This window comes from Mauremys mutica, chromosome 9, assembly GCF_020497125.1.
Source record: "Mauremys mutica isolate MM-2020 ecotype Southern chromosome 9, ASM2049712v1, whole genome shotgun sequence".
NCBI lineage: Eukaryota > Metazoa > Chordata > Testudines > Geoemydidae > Mauremys > Mauremys mutica.
In genome coordinates this window covers 54,648,068-54,665,103 of record NC_059080.1, presented here as the reverse complement: position 1 = coordinate 54,665,103, position 17,036 = coordinate 54,648,068, and the positions used below count along the sequence as shown (strand labels likewise).

The following is a 17,036-nucleotide window of genomic DNA, read 5'->3' as shown; positions in this document are numbered from 1 at the left end:
ATGAAGCAAACCCAGTGGCAGGGTAAAATGCTGCCTGGGTGGTGTTGGGAGAACAGAAAGAGCCCCAGTGCTCTCAGACAGTTCTCTGAGAGCAGGAGCCTTGTCTGTTTCAATCTCCTGCGTTTGCCCGACACCCAGGAAAGCCAATGGAAGGCTGGCACATGTGCGTATCTGCAATTACACACGCACCCATGCTCCAGGGTTGGGTGATCAGGTCGCTCCCTGGAGGAGTCGAAATTTTGCCAACAATTTGGAGCCACGTGCAAGTCTTTTGCATTGGAACTAACAACGCGGGGCGCAGCAAAGGGAGGCGGCCCAGGAGGCAGTAAGAATGCTGGGTCAGGAAAACCATGGCAGAATTTCTTTAGACACAACTGCAGGGAGGAAATTCTGCCAAGACAAAGCCCACGGTGCTGCAGCTGCACTTAGGGCCAAGGAGGCAGAGGCCTCTACCTCTGGAGCCACTGGCAGGCGCGATTTGGGAACAACACATGGTTAGAGGAGACAGGCTGCAGCTGAAGGAAAGGGGACGGGCTAATTTAATGCCAGCCAGCACAGGGCAGTCGCCAGGCTCTTAGCAGAGGGTGTGCCTACACTGGACCTGGAGGTAGAATTTCCAGCTCAGGCAGACATACCCGCATTAGCGCTGATCCAACAGTGCAGATGGCAGGAGGGGCTGGCTGCCCCCCATACAGGGCCGGCTCCAGACCCCAGCGCGCCAAGCGTGCGCTTGGGGCGGCGTCCCGCGGGAGGGCGGCAGGCAGCGGACCTCCCGCAGACGTGCCTGCGGAGGGTCCGCTGGTTCCGCGGCTCCGGTGGAGCATCCGCAGGCGTGCCTGTGGGAGGTCACCGGAGCCGCGGGACCAGCGGACCCTCTGCAGGCACATCTGCAGGAGGTCCACAGGAGCTGCGGGACCGGCGACCGGCAGAGCGCCCCCCGCGGCTTGTCGCCGTGCTTGGGACAGCGGAAATCCTAGAGCTGCCCCTGCCCTCATACACAGAGTTTCACACAGGATCATGCTCTCGGGGCAACCAAGTCATGCTGCTGTTTTTAGCATATTACGGCGGGCACATCCGCCTGAACTGGGAATTATGGCACCAGCTCCCGTGAAGCTGTACCCAGAGAGATGGGGTGGGCAAAGCAAACCTTGTCCATACTCTCTGATTGCCATGGGCATTAGCAATCCCACTGTGAGACCCCGGCAGAGCCTAGGCGTGGGAGTGTTTACCGCAATGTGGCTAGGTGAGGTCATATCCTGGTAGGCAGGGGGTACAGTGTTGACCTCTTGGTAAAACCTACCAGCACCTTGCCTCCACTAGGGTTTTCCAGTGGGACAGCTCATGCACATTGGTTATCCTGCTGTAAGCCCCTCTCCACCGATAGCGAAGATGTAGCTGGAGACAACGCCAGGGCAGTGCTTTGGGCGGAACTCTCACACAATGGAGATTTTCCACTGAGGGGACCCGACCTCTGCACGGCCTGGTGGAGGAACCACGATTGGATCGGAGCTGAGCCAGTTTCAAAGAACGCTGCAGGGTTCACCTCTGTGCAACAACCAAACCAGGGAAGGACGACCCCGCCAGACCCCCCAGGCAGGACAAGTTGCTGCACTGCAACTGGCACAGAGCAGTGTCCACTGAAGTCCACTATAGACAATAATGCACATCTGACTTCCAAGACACACCATTCATATACTACGGGATGGCAAAGGGCAGCTAGGAAACTCCAAGATGTCAGAGCTAGCCACACATTTCAGAGTGTCTCCTCCAGCACCTCTCCCTTGGCTTTCTGTCCTGGGTGAGAGCCCCACTGTCATCGAAGTTCAGATTCCAGCCACGAAAAGCCAGCACTGATGACCTGCAGTGACATCATCATTACTAATCAGCCCTCCTGAACAAGCTCGGGTTCATCACGACGTTAGGACAACACACTGCCTGGAAAGGTCATGGGAGAGAAGCTGGGATGACACAGAGACCTGGGATCACTCAGGGGCGTTGCGGGAGGGAATGAAAAGCAGATGATCTCAGTCGGTGTGGGTAGATAAAGTGTATCTGCCGTGCCCTGGATACTGATGAGGTGTTTTCTATGGCTTGACTGCGCCCAGCCTTGCACGGGTGTGCCGGGGGTGAGCAAAGCCTTCCTCTCCCTTGCACATCAGTGCAGAGGCCGGGCAGAGGGCACGCAACCATGGCCCATCCCCACTACTCCATCAGTTCCTGCAATCCTGTGAGGTCTGGGGGGCCCTAAGCATAACAGGCCAGATTTACAAAGGGATTTCAGTGTCTAATGGGATTTACATAAGCGCCTAAGCAGGTTAGGTGCCTAACTCCCTCTGTTAATCTGGCACAGTGCCCCAGAAGTGCCCACTTTAGGCACAGTGCCACCACACCGCTGGCCACCAGGAAGCCCTCGCCAGGTACTCATCTCTCCTGCTCTGAAAGGGGATCTAACATCACCACAGCTTCTGAAAGCACCTCTGGTCTCTGCAGCAAGGCTGCTGGTTCCTGCTGCTAGCTGTGTTCTCCGGTGACTCCGAACCAGCATCGCCTACACCTCCTCCGGCAGCAGGGCAATTAGAGCAACTCCTCTGTCCTCCTCCAGCAGTGGGGAGCAACAACGGTTCGAGCAAAGCATGGAGAGCGCAGCACACTAAAGAAACACGGCCTGGCTTTGCCAGTGCCCCACCGCCCCAGGGCACACAACGGGGAGCTGACAAACTGCCTTGGAAATGATTCAAATGCCCCTGCCAGCCAAGCCAGTGGAAATTCACAGCTCCTGCAGGTTAGTGGAGGGGTGGGGGGAGAGGGAGGAACATTTTCTGTTCTCCCCACAACTATTTTCCCAACCCCCAAAGCAGTGCTCAGAGGTGGGAAACCTACTGCCTTGTACGCCTCCTCTGGCTGGGGAGCACCCGCCTGGGGCTGGGACAGGGGCATTTATCCCTCGCTCCCCTTCCACCAAAGCACAAGGATGAGCAAGAGATGCATTGCTAAGCAGAGGTGCCACATGTGATCAGCCCCGCTCTGCTACAGAAACAGATACCAGGCACGGAAAAGACTCCGCCTTGGGAGGTGGTGTACCAGTTTTACCAGCAGCAGTTTGGGAGAGGCACAGTACTTCTGAGCAGCAACACCTCACAGACCTCACATCTGAGAGACGCAATTGGCACTGACTGCCCCACATCTGCTCCTGGGGGGCATCCCAGTTCAGGGACCTGCACCTGCATTTCCCCTCAGAGGTCCAGCAAGGGCCCCCAGTCTCAGGCTTCCAGCTCCCTAGCTATTGCCTTTCCTGGGTGGAGTCCGGCGCCTCTCTCCCTTCTGACTGGGGTATTCCCAGGCTGCCTTCACTGTGTTAGCCCCAGCACAGACAGCCCTGCTTGCTTTCTCCTCAGAGACTGGTAACAGTGATTGCTCCAGATATGTTACCACCCATCTCTTTTTAAGCCAGCCCACTCTATTCTTCAGGTAAAACGCCTTACAGAGAAAAGGTATCAAAAACAATACAACAACCTGCACCCCTGCTAATAGCTCACCAGGCATCAGTCCCTCTCCCATTCCCCAGGGGACATCTTTGTGGTCACTAGTTCATCAGAGCTTCAGCTCAGAACAAGAAACCAGTCTTACGAGTTCATTACCCTCCCTACTCCAGAAGGTATGTCAGATCCAGTCTGGCATGTCCTATGTTCACATCCTCTGCCCTTAAAACCAAGGTCCCAGGGTCCCTTCCATCTGCTACCTGGTGCTTTCAGGATTTCTCCTCCCATCTCGAGCCCTATAACAGTTCCACTCACTCCTGCAGCCAGTGCAGTCAGAGAGGAGCAGCTAACGGTTCCAACATGCCAAGGATTCCCCACCAAGCACATTTCCCTGAGGCCGGGGCTAGTGGTGCTTCTGGATTCGCTCTGGTACTGCTGGTCACTGTCTCCCGGACCATACTGGCAATGCAGAGAAGAGCAGAGAACAGGTTGATTTGTCTAGAAATCCTCAGTTCCAGGGAATCCGTTCGTCCACACTGACAGAACTGTCCAGCGAAGCGGCTGGAGCACAGCGCTCCATGGACTGAACTTCATTTGCCCTTTTGCCTTCAGAGGCACAATTCCTGGGCTTGTCGGGGCGTCACTCACTTTGACATGCTGCACAATGCGAGATGAGCCGCATTAGCACCCAAAGCGAGGGCAGGGCACTGGCCATTTTTATACATTTGTATCGCAGCCAAACCTGACTGGAATTTCATGGGGCAAGGAAAAGACACTTCCCTGGTCCCAGGGCCCTGCTTCTGTTAACTTTCAAAAGCCTGCTGCAAAGGAAACCTCTCATTTCTAAAGTCAAGAAAAAAACACAGAGAGAAAAGTCCCTTTTCCCCTGCAATGGGCTGGCTCCTGAGGTCCTTCCTCAGGAGGAATGTCCATCAACTGCAGTCGCTCCCAAAGATTAGTGGATGTCTGCATAATGGTATGGAGCCCCCTCCCGGCACTGCGGCCAAGATCTAGGGCTTGGGGAAGGGACTCACTCACTCCCCCTTCCTTGCAGGATTATGCTGCGCCCCTCCCCCCACTAAGGAGAACAGAGTTGCTGCTGAGAAGGTGTCAGTGTAGCCATCACTTGTGTCACCTGAACAGCCGGTCCCTCGGTCCTGAGCCAGGTGTTTCCATGGCTCCCCTCAGTGGAGGCCACTGAGTGGAGCATCCACTGCCTGAGGACCCTTGTAAAGTCCAGGCATTCTCCCGCCTGACAGTCCTAGTGGTGTCACGGCCTGTCTCCGGTAACCTGCCCCACTCTGCCAATAGATATCATACAGCTGGAGCGCTCCAGAGTGCCGAGCGACATACCCCGGGTGCAGCACAACAGCTGGGGCAGAGGCCTTCTTCCCCCACAGCCACAAAGACCAGAAACATCAGCACTCCCAGTACCTCAGCCAGCAGACAATGACTACGAGAAATGACCCTCACCCCAAGTCATGCCTGGGAATGTGCCCCCTCCTCAAACAGATGGCATCTGCAGTGTGCCTCGGTCACCAAATCTGGGGTATTTTGGACCAAGTTCCAGAGCCTGAACACCCTGCCATCTGCCCGCTCCCTTGGATAACGAGGAAGAGCCAGCTGTGGCAGCGTGGCATGGGGCAGAGGTGATCCCTCAGGTAGGCCAGTCCCAGGCCACAAAGGGTTCTGTGGGTCAGAACCAGCCCCCTGATTAATAACATCCCTGGGTCCATTAACCTTGAGGGCAGAGCATCCAACCAGACCCTTGCCCTGGCAGGAAAGATGCTCCAATCTCAAAGCGCATGAGGTAACGGCTGCTGACCCAGGGCTAACTTCCACTTGCCTCACCTCCAATGCCAACCCAAAAGCCAGGTCCCGAGTGTGATCAGCTGCATGAGCTGAGCCAGTGGCTACTTGGGATAGACCAGGAGATGTGGACCTGGCTCAGAAAACTCATCCTGGGCATGCAGAGGGAAGTCACTGAGAACAATCGATCTCTGGGTGTCTGTTGCCACTGCCACAGGATGCAGAGGGGGCAGCACAGTGGGGCGAGTGGCAAATGACAGCCAGGGACCGTCATGCTCAGTAGCACACTCATCAGATCCCATTTTGGAGGGGGAAGCCTCCTACCCCAGAGATCGGATGCAGTTACCCTGCTTTAGTCCCTGCCGTACCAGCTGGTGACAATGGGGTCAAAGCAGGCCCAGCATCAGCTGCCTGGTTTGGGGCACACATGCCTGAGCAGCTACCCACCATGAGCGCAGTTCACACCAGTGCAAGGAAGGCTCAGCATGGGCTGAAACGGCCCTCTCTGGACCTTGAACCCTTCACTCATCGTGCCACTGGAATGACTCTAACTTGGCCTATCCCCTACTACCTGCTTTGAACACCGCACATGCCCACCCCCACCTGCCTCAGGAATCTTCTGCCCATCCTCCGCCACACGCTCTGCCTCCACTACCGCTGCTCCCTCTCAGCGGCCTCCCCTTGGGTCCATGTGCCAGCTCCAGGCCAGTCAGAGTGTTGCAGTCCCGTCCTCACTATCTAGAGTAATGCAGTCATGTCTCCTCAGCTTTCCTCCTGGACGCTTGGCCTGCGAGTCCCTCTCACCCCCACCCCCGGGATCTCACCTCCACTCCGGCCTCAGCCCTCTCCTCTCTGCTTGCAGTGCCTGAGGCTCTTCCACGGATGGCCCAGTGGCTGCTGTCGCTCCATGGAATTGTCTGCTTAATGCTCTCCATTCCACTAAGCTCAAACCCCACCTTCCATGCTGCCTGCAACCAGCAAACAGCCAGCTGCTTCCCACACCAGCATGGCCCTTCCTTGCGGGCTGCCCCACCCAGGCCCATCCTTTCTGACTGGACTGCCATCATTCTAGCTGTCGTGTTCACGGCACATTTCACAATGAAACGGAATTGTCTTCTGGAGAGCCAGGAGCCTCAGCAGTGAAGGCCAAGACAAGGCTTCAAAGATCAGGATGATATCCACTTCCCACCCCCCAACGAATTCTTGGAAAAGCCCCTTGCACCCCTCAACTTTTGCATATGAGCTGCGAGCTGAGGAGAATGTCAGACGGCCTTTGTGGGGAATCAGAGGTAGCTCCGGAGAGACAAGGCTTAGAAAACAAAGCTGCTTGCTCTGGAGAAAGTCGCCCAACACTTTCGGTCACCTCGTCGCTGGGAAGAAGTCTGGCCTACAAACTTCCCATCAGTTTCCTTCAGGAGCCTTTTGCTAGACTGAGCGTACAGGGCTAGTTCTGAAAGCCATGGCCCTCATTCCGAGAGCTATTCACTTCCAAAACCAGCCCGCATGAATTCTCTGTCCACCTTCGGTGAACTTTAGACCATTTACCAAAGGCCTGACAGGCTTCCCCCAAGTAGATACGTTCCCCATAAAGACTCAGCATGCACTGCAACGCTGGAAGGCCCACAAGGCCTCCTGCAGAGATTATAACACCTGCAAAACAGAGATTATAGCCTGTGTCTGAACTCCTGCTCCTTTCACGAAGAGCTAAATTCTGCCACCCTTACTCGTGGCCAGCAGCATCTTAATTTGCACGTGGCTCAGTCTACTCACAAAGTAAGGCACTGCTCAGAGTGAGTAAGAGTGGCTGAGGGTAGCTCATAGCTACAGTTGTCTCCAAGTTTCCTCCCAAGCCTAACCTGAAAACACACAGCTGGAAGATACAGGAATTCTCCATCAACTTCCCACAAACTGGTGGCAGAGATCTGACTGCCCCCGTTATGCACACCCGGTAGCGTCTTACACTCTCTTCAGTGGGACCACTCACCGAGTAATGTGCTACTCATTATGCAGCTTCCAACTGACATAAACAACTTTGCCAATGGCATGGCGAACCTGTCGAAACATCACAAAATGAAAGACTTGAATACGTCAGAAAAGTTGCCCCAGTGCAAGTTCGGGACTTTTCTATGCCTGCAAGCACGCGTGTGCATGTGAGAAAATGAACTTTCAAGCTCTGCCCAATTCACCAACCTAGCTCAATTTTTTCCCTCGTCATACTCAGGAAGGTTTATTTTTCACAAGGAAACTATTAGAACTCACCAGACAGGCTAAGCAAAGAATGCATAGCACAGCAGATGATGGTCTGATTCAGCAGCAGAGAGCTGTATTGAAGCCCTGTTGAAGTTTGCTTCCATAAAGTTTCTATCAAAAATTCTCTCAGAACAACTGAGGATTCATTCCTATAACTCCTTTAAAGAACAAAGATCTCTGATCCAAAACCTCCTGCAAGTAAAACACTCCAAGTCTGAACAAAAGTCTGGTTAATGGACAGGGAACAAAGGGTAGGAATTAATGGTAAATTCTCAGAATGGAGAGGGGTAACTAGTGGTGTTCCCCAAGGGTCAGTCCCTAGGACCAATCCTATTCAATTTATTCATAAATGATCTGGAGAAAGGGGTAAACAGTGAGGTGGCAAAGTTTGCAGATGATACTAAACTACTCAAGATAGTTAAGACCAAAGCAGATTGTGAAGAACTTCAAAAAGATCTCACAAAACTAAGTGATTGGGCAACAAAATGGCAAATGAAATTTAATGTGGATAAATGTAAAGTAATGCACATTGGAAAAAATAACCCCAACTATACATACAACATGATGGGGGCTAATTTAGCTACAACGAGTCAGGAAAAAGATCTTGGAGTTATCGTGGATAGTTCTCTGAAGATGTCCACGCAGTGTGCAGAGGCGGTCAAAAAAGCAAACAGGATGTTAGGAATCATTAAAAAGGGGATAGAGAATAAGACTGAGAATATATTATTGCCCTTATATAAATCCATGGTACGCCCACATCTCGAATACTGTGTACAGATGTGGTCTCCTCACCTCAAAAAAGATATTCTAGCACTAGAAAAGGTTCAGAAAAGAGCAACTAAAATGATTAGGGGTTTAGAGAGGGTCCCATATGAGGAAAGATTAAAGAGGCTAGGACTCTTCAGTTTGGAAAAGAGAAGACTAAGGGGGGACATGATAGAGGTATATAAAATCATGAGTGATGTTGAGAAAGTGGATAAGGAAAAGTTATTTACTTATTCCCATAATACAAGAACTAGGGGTCACCAAATGAAATTAATAGGCAGCAGGTTTAAAACAAATAAAAGGAAGTTCTTCTTCACGCAGCGCACAGTCAACTTGTGGAACTCCTTACCTGAGGAGGTTGTGAAGGCTAGGACTATAACAATGTTTAAAAGGGGACTGGATAAATTCATGGTGGCTAAGTCCATAAATGGCTATTAGCCAGGATGGGTAAGAATGGTGTCCCTAGCCTCTGTTCGTCAGAGGATGGAGATGGATGGCAGGAGAGAGATCACTTGATCATTGCCTCTTAGGTTCACTCCCTCAGGGGCACCTGGCATTGGCCACTGTCGGTAGACAGATACTGGGCTAGATGGACCTTTGGTCTGACCCGGTACGGCCTTTCTTATGTTCTTAAAAACACTTGCACCATAGAAAGTTGTGATTAGTATAAAAACAGACACCATAGAAAATGATTAGTCAGAGCAGCCCTCTCCAGTTGGTACAGCACTACAGTTAAGCAGCTGGAAATTAAACCTTTCTGCTTCTGTCACTCTGAGACTTGGTCTATTCTTAAAAATTAGACCAATGTAGCTATATCACTCAGGGCTGTGAAAAATTTCACACTGTATTAGGTCTCTAGCATAGATGCAGTTAGGAGAGATGGATTAACTACAATTGACAGAAAAACCCCTTCCATCGCAGTAGGAAGTGTCAACACAGTAGCTGGGCCACTGTAGCGGTGACCGTGTTGCTGTGCTGAGCTAAAAGACAGGCAGAGTCTTGGCAAATTCAAACTGTCATATCAGTCAGGAAACAGGCTGGGGACAGGGCATAGGTAACGCATACGGGGGACATGCCCCCCCCCGGATTTCTGCTTGGCCTGGCGTGGGGGAAGGGAGACGGGCTTTGTCCTTCTCCCGCTGCACCTGCCCCCCTGCACGCTCGGCCCCTGTCCCTGGTAGGGAGCAGAAGGGGCAGGACCAGCCACTTCTCATGCCAGCCACCCTGGGTTGCTGCTCTGTGCAGTGCGACGGCTGCCTGTGAGAGCCCAGTTCAGGAGGCAGTGGCAGCAGGCCGCTCTGCCCCCCCCTCCCCCCCAGTCCCGGGGACCAGGCCTGAGTGAGTCGGAGTCCCCTCTCCCTCCCAGCACATGTCCGGCTCACTTGGCCCCTGTTGGGGGCGGGAGGTAGGCTGCCGCCACCTCCCCAGCCGGGCTCTCTGAGGCAGCTGCTATGCTGCACAGAGCAGCCACCCCAAGCGGCCAGTTTCAGTCCTGTGAGAAGTGGCTCCCTCCCGCCCCCTGCCCAGGTGCCAGGGAGAGCAGCCGAACGTGCTGGGGCGGAGGCGCAGTAGCAGAAGGACAGAACCCCACCCCCCCTCCCCAGTAACGTGGGGCGGGGAGAGCACGGCAGCCCTGGGCTGGGTGCAGAGTGGAGGTGTCACTGGGCAGAGGAGACACATGGGGCAGTCACGTGTCTTCCCCTTTGATTGTACCCTCCAGTATCGGAGGCACGAGTAGTCTATGTGACATGCATGCAACTGGGAAAGACAGCAGTGTGCTAGGGAAATGGAAAGCACTGGAGAGAAAAATGCAGGGGCTTCCCTGGAACAGAAATCCACAATCACCTGATCCCAGGAAACAAACTGAGAGTAATAAAAAGAGAACCAGACTAAAGGTCAAATGCCACAGCTAACTCCAGAGACAGAGGGGTACACCTGGGGCCCAGGTCTGCTCTTGCCCAGTGATATCAATGGGAGGCAGAGGCAGGTAAAGTGAGAGCAGAACCTGCCACTGAAAGTGAACACAAAAGAGGAATGGATGCCAGATGAGAACAAGGCAGGACTGCTGAAATAACCGGGGGGACCAACATGGACTATACAGAAGAGAGGAGAGAAAGACGAGGGGAGAGGAGCAAGTGAGGGGGGCAGAGAGCAAAAAGTGGGGACTGGTCCTGCCCAGCTACGGTCAATGGGAGCTGTACTGCCGACTGGATTGGGAGCAAGACAAGGGGAAAAGGACCGGAGAATGGGAAAAAGCCCAAAGCAACCCAGCCCAGGCAGCCAGCGCAGTGTGCGAAAGGCCTATTTACACACAGTGAATGATCTGATATAAATGCCAGCAATATTACCTCTTTCTAGGGAAGGTTTCTAGAGACAAGAAGAATCCAGGTGTGTGAGATCCAGCAGTTTGTGTCCATCACCAGCATCCTGACATCTCCCCATGTGGCCACAAGAGGGCACATGCTCCACAACATCAGTGCAGGAGAGTGCGCCCCGTGGGCAAACCTCTATGGTACATGTGTATTTTCCCTGGAGCAGTGTGTGTGTGTGTGCTGGGTGCACATACTTCTTGGGTGGCTGCAGACACTTTGGTCCCAGGTGAACACACTAGGGACACCTGGGAAACTGGTACAAGCACCACCTTGTCACATATCACTCCTAGCACATCAATACGTTTTTGATACCGTCTCCCACAGTATTCTTGCTAGCCAGTTAAACGAGTATGGGCTGGATGAATGGACTATAAGGTGGATAGAAAGCTGGCTAGATCGTCGGGCTCAACGGGTAGTGATCAATGGCTCCATGTCTGGTTAGCAGCCAGTATCAAGCGGAGTGCCCCAAGGGTAGGTCCTTGGGCCGGCTTTGTTCAATATCTTCATTAATGATCTAGAGGATGGTGTGGACTGCACCCTCAGCAAGTTTGCAGATGACACTAAACTGGGAGGAGTGGTAGATATGCTGGAGGGTAGGGACAGCATACAGAGGGACCTAGACAAATTTAGAGGTCTGGGCTAAAAGAAATCTGATGAAGTTCAACAAAGAAAAGCGCAGAGTCCTGCACTTAGGATGGAAGAATCCCATGCACTGCTACAGACTAGGGACCGAATGGCTAGGAAGCAGTTCTGCAGAAAAGGACCTAGAGGTTACAGTGGATGAGAAGCTGGATATGAGTCGACAGTGTGCCCTTGTTGCCAAGAAGGCTAACGGCATTTTGGCCTGTGTAAGTAGGGGCACTGCCAGCAGATCGAGGGACATGATCATTCCCCTCTATTCGACATTGGTGAGGCCTCATCTGGAGTACTGTGTCCAGTTTTGGGCCCCACACTACAAGAAGGATGTGGAAAAATTGGAAAGAGTCCAGCAGAGGGCAACAAAATCATTAGGGGGCTGGAGCACATGACTTATGAGGAGAGGCTGAGGGAACTGTGATTGTTTAGTCTGCAGAAGAGAAGAATGAGGGGGGATTTGATAGCTGCTTTCAACTACCTGAAAGAGGGTTCCAAAGAGGATGGATCTAGACTGTGCTCAGTGGTAGCAGATGACAGAACAAGGAGAAATGGTCTCAAGTTGCAGTGGGGGAGATTTAGGTTGGATATTAGGAAAACTTTTCTAAATAGTGGTGGAATCTCCTTCCTTAGAGGTTTTTAAGGTCAGGCTTGACAAAGCCCTGGCTGAGATGATTTAGTTGGGGACTGGTCCTGGTTTGAGCAGGGGGTTGGACTAGATGACCTAATGAGTTTCCTTCCAACATTGATATTCTATGATTTTATGATTCTAATACCGCTTTGGAGGATCTCAGAGCTGCTTCTTTAATCTCAGCAGGAGATGCAGGCCAGGAAATCAGCGAGGCCGGCACTTGTCTCATTTTAAACCAACTGCAATTCGCACATTTTAGCAGCTGAGTATCAAACTCCCCATCCGCAACCACAGGCTCCTCCTCACAGGGTGTATTCACAGCCCCTCGCTATAGGGGTGCTGCCCTCCTGAAACATTCTCCGGCATCACCCAGAACTCTATGCAGACAGCCATGGTGCAAGCCAGCAAAGCGGTGACTCCCCAGCGCAGCTGCCTCCAGAGGCTGGGTGGGACGGGTATGAGCTCTAACACTTGGGGCAAGTCTACACTTAAAACACCGCACTGGCGCAGCTATGCTGCTGTGGTGCTTTAACGGAGATGCTTTAAGCTGACCAGAGAGAGCTCTCCCATCAGCGTGGTTAATCCACCTCTGCGAGAGGCAATAGCTACGTCAACAGGAGAAGCTCTCCCATCAACATAGTGCTGTCTACACAAAGGTAAGGTCGGTGTAACTGTCCCTAAGGGTGTGGATTTTTCACACCCTTGTGTGACATAGTTACCCCGACCTAGGCCAGACCTCTCAGCTCTTGGCAGGAATCCACAGGCTAAACACCATCCTTCCCTTTACTAATCACAAGTGTATTTTACCTGTAAAAGCTAGGGCAGAATCAGCACAAGAAAGCATGTAACAGGCCCTTGTCCCGGCACCAGGATCGTGCAATGTGTCAGAGCCATTTGGCCAGACTTTCCTAAGTTACAAACCAGACCTGATATAAAGAAATTCCACTGAAAGCAGAAGTTGGAGATGTTAGCAACGGCTTTTGGATTTATGCTCCTGCCCACTGGGAAACACCACTTTACTAATCTCAGCTCAAGGCATCAGCACCCAGGACAGCAAGAGATGCTTCTGCATGGACATCCTGGTGAAAAAAGGCTGATGGGAAGCACAGGTGAGCTACTCCCTGGAAACAAGGCTTCTGAATGGACCAGCTTCTTATAGTCCTAGTTCAGCGTTGGTCTGCACTGCCCGGGATTTCAAACTCTGCTGGGGTTGAAAGTGGAAACTTGGAGTTGGGCAATTTAAAATCAATCCAGCCATTTTATATTGCGAGGAAGCAAGAGAGAAAAACGAACAGCTATGGAATTTGGACTTGGATTTTTTTTACTACTAATTTTTCAGATGTTCACCTGAAATTTCTCAGCCCACAATATTTAAAAGACAAGAAATAAACAGCAGCTCAGATCTTCAGGGGTGTATCATATTTCAGTTTATTTATAGAATTGTATTGCTCAAATGCGCTCTGCTGATTAACCCTTGCTCGCAGGGATTAGGATTCCTGCAGCTCAGCAACTATGCCTGGCAGGAAATGCACCAGACCCACCACATGGCAACACATTTTTAACAGGGAGGGTAATTAACCACTGGAAGAATTCACCAAGGGTCTCAGAGGATTCTCCATCATGGACAATGTTTAAATCAGGATTGGATGTTTTGCTAAAAGCTCTGCTGAAGTTCTAACAGGCTTTAATTCAGGGCAGTCCTAGGGCCTGTGTTGTGTAGGGGGTCAGACTAGATGTTCATGGTCTGGGAATCTATGACTCTGTGAGAAGCCAGGTAGGTGCCATGACTTCAGGGAACATGCTGGTGCCTATTCACTCAGAGCCCCTCAAAGTACCGGGAAGCCAATTCAACCTTAGCCTCGCTCGGAGGGGCTGATGTTCCCCAGAGCATCTGAGCCCAGCAACAGGATCGAGCTCACATCAGCCAGCCTGATGCTGCCAATAGAACAGCTCCCTCCTGGTAAAGCCGTGCAGACCTACTCCGCACCCCAGGTTGGGATGCAGTGGGAGTGCACAGAGCCAGGACAGTTCTGGAGCAACCTCATCTCCAGGGTCCTGGCCGTGTGGGAGCAAAAGAGCCATTGGCCTCTCACGGTTCAGTGAGAAAGAGACTTCAATGCTGGGTGGCTGGCAGCTACCACAGAAGGCAGCTCCGGGCCTGGCTCAGCGCCCAGGGCAGCTCCGGGCCTGGCTCAGCACCCAGGGCAGCTCCGGGCCTGGCTCAGCACCACACTAGACAGGATCCATCGCTTCCAGGGAAACTGCTTCCCAACTCCTGCTGGTGGCAGGAGGGTAACCCTGGGGTCACCGCGAGGAGCTGTCAGCCTGGGGATGCCAAAGGAGGGGATGGGGGCGGGGTCTCTCCACAAGTCCCAGTAGCCCAGCACCCAGCTGGCTGGGAAATCCCATCCCCACAAGGACACTCACTGCCTGGGCTGGTTGAGAAGACGGGGACACAGGCTAGGACCTGAGCGCACTGTGCCAACCACACTGGGTGGGAGCACAGGAACTCAGGGGCCTATGCCAGGACTGGGCCCCTGTCCCCAGCCACTGACAGGTCCGGTTCTGGCCACCAGGCTGAATGCCCACTGTAAAGGAGCTGGGGGTTCCCCCTTCCCCAGCGGGATGGAGCAGAAGGGGAGCAGGGAAATGAGACTCACTGGGTACAAAATTATTTAGCTGCAAACAAATATGACTTTCCACAGCCTGTGGCTGGCCCCTCCAGGGCCAAGGGGTAGAGGGTCCACTTGGGCCGGCTGGCAGCCGTTCCTGGGGCAGCACAGCAGGGCTTAAGCTGCGACTGCCCAGCTGACCTGGCCTGTGGAGAAAAGCCCTCAGCTCCCTGTGCTGCTGGCCCTGCCCCAAGAGCTCCCTGACAATGCACGGCACAGGGAAGGGTCCTGGACTTGATTGAAAGCCTGCTGCAAAACAGAAGCCCTGCCTGGGAGCTCGACAGCACAGAGCAAGGGGTGACCTCTGCTCCAGGCCTAGCGGGTGGGAAGCACAGCCCAGCTGAGATGCAACCACCAGTCAGCAGCAATGCCGAGGACAGTGCAGGAAATGAGTCAACCAACCTTCATTCCCGCCCCTAGGGCAGGAAACCATCAGGCAGAGACACCCACAAACAAAACCAGGTTACTGAGGGGGGAGGCTGGCAGAGCCTGAGCAAATCAACAGGCCTCAGCCGGGCACGAGGGTACAGCAGTGCCACACAAGCCAGTGTCCTTCACAGCCGGGCTCTGACTGCCTCCAGCCTGTGCTGCCTGCTAGTGGTTTGCTCCCATGACTTGGATGTGTGCCCCACGCCAGCCAGGGTGTGTCTCCTCCCAGCTTCCCCCTCACTGCAGTTAAAGGTGGCCATCAGCAGGGCGTTTGCTGTCAGTCTGCCTTGCCCCAGATGCCCCAATTCCTGCTTGCTGGAACATGGGGGCAGGGCTCCAGGTGGGTCAGCAACAAGGGGAGATGAGCTGATCTACATTTCATGCCCTGCTAGGATTGCTAGGGCAGCAGCCAGGTTGTGCGCAGAGGAGGGGAGGTGTCTGCGGGGGAGCAGGGCTCTGGAGGTCACTCTGTCCCTGTACTGAACATCCCAGTGTGGACTACCTCTCCGTGTCAGCTGGGAGCTTCTGATGTGGGACCCTTGGCCAGGCACAGCATGAGCAAAGTGACTGGGTGCTGGCAGCGCCTCACAGTGCCTCCACCTGCCATGGAGCAGTAGCATAGCCATGACAGTGCTTGTGTCCCATGCCGGGGCGGGGAGGGTGGCTGGTGCATCCAGAGCGGCGGGGATGCGCAGGGTAGTGTAACCACCCATACCGAACTGGGCAGGACAGTCCTGAAATGCAGAGTTCAAGTCCCGGTCCCGGGCTGGATGACTCCGGGACAGCATTTGTCCCAGATTCCCTGAGGCGCTGCTCTGCATCTGCCCGAGGCTTAGGGGCAGCCCTAGCATCTTCCTGGGGGGTAGGGGGGATGGTGCTGAGATGGGCTTTAGCCTCCCCTCCCACCATGAGGCCGCGCACCTCCTCTCCCTCGAGCCCCTGCCACCTGGCCAGGCTGCAAACTGGTGCCAAGTCGTGATAAGAGCCACCCCAGGGGGCAGGGACACAGACTGGGGCTGCTCTCAGGCACCCCAGTGCAGGTGGAGGGTCCACGGCTCCGAGTGGCTCTTACCACTGCCTGGCTTTCACTTTTGGCCTGGCCAGGGGGCGGAGCGTCAGGGGGAAGAGAAGCAAGGGGCAGGGCTGGGGGGGGGGCGAGGCCCCTGCACGTGTCTAGTTTTTTAATTTTGAAAAGATGGTCACCCTAGTGTAGGGCTCTGCTCACGCTGGCACTCGGCACACTCCCGTGCTCGGGATCCCCAGTCCTGCTCCCCGTGCTGTGTGGCGCGGGGTCCGCCATGCCCCAAGAGTAGGGGCAGCACTGGCACCTAGCGTGTGCTGGGCGTTTCTAGCTCGGGCCATGAAAACAAGCTGGGGGCTGGAGCCCGGAGCCCATACCCAGCTGCCCGCCCTGCGGCTGCACTGCCCACAGCATTTCTGCCCTACAGGGACTCCGCGCTGGGTGCAGACCAGGCCTCTCAGTGCTTTATGGGGACTCCTGTAGGGGCCCTCTTCCCTTTGGGCAGTGGCTGTGACCGCCCTGAGGCTATGTGGGTGTGGGCACTGCTCCACAAAGCGCCACCTGCTGGGCACCTGGGCACACAAAGCCATGCTTTGCCTCTTCCTTCTCCCTGAACTTTGTCCCATCCAGCGTGCTGGTGTCGTCCAAGGGCTGCGTGTTACTAGTGAAGGTACAGCTGGACATGATGACCCAAGAGGTACTACAGGCGACACACAGATTTTGTTCTTATTAAACTCTTGGTTAGGGGTGTGATTTTCTACCAAACAGTCCAACCCCGTGTGTGGCTGCAATTATCCCAGCATAAAGGAGCCTTCTCCCAGTATAGTTTATTCCCCAATCCTGTACAGGAGCAGCTATCCTGGTACAAAGCACCTTTACACTGGTAACTGCATCTACACTGCAGGGTAGTGAAAGGTACACACAGCCTGTGTGTGGACCAGCCCTTCGTGAGCCAGGTTTCAGCTGTGACTGTAC

General features: G+C 53.8%; 1 protein-coding gene across 2 annotated transcripts in view; it reads right to left on the bottom strand.

Moving 5' to 3' along the window:
* The window catches only part of IGF2BP2 (insulin like growth factor 2 mRNA binding protein 2), a 103,991-nt gene that overhangs the window by 42,836 nt on the left and 44,119 nt on the right, over positions 1 to 17,036 (bottom strand). The gene's annotated exons all lie outside the window — the stretch shown is intronic.